The following is a 303-nucleotide window of genomic DNA, read 5'->3' as shown; positions in this document are numbered from 1 at the left end:
AGGAAATACGGAATTAATCTGTGTCAAGTTCGTTCATTCTTTCTGCCTGCCTGCCTTCCTCCCTCCTTATATGTGCATCTATCTCAGCCATAACTCATCCTTAGAATGGAAATCCTCGATGTGCAAGGGAGCACATCAATTTTGCAATATTCGTGTGTAAATATTGCTCACTTCGAAAGAATTTAAGAAAATCTAACATATTAAACACGTGATTTAATCAAAAACTTAGAAGCATTACAATTTAAAGCACTCTGAATGTTTGGAGACATTTAATCTCATGAAAACTTCTTATTTTAAAATTAT

The sequence above is a fragment of the Ursus maritimus genome, unplaced genomic scaffold (genome assembly GCF_017311325.1).
Source record: "Ursus maritimus isolate PB19 unplaced genomic scaffold, ASM1731132v1 scaffold_19, whole genome shotgun sequence".
NCBI classification, from domain to species: Eukaryota; Metazoa; Chordata; class Mammalia; order Carnivora; family Ursidae; genus Ursus; species Ursus maritimus.
This window is presented reverse-complemented; position numbering follows the sequence as displayed.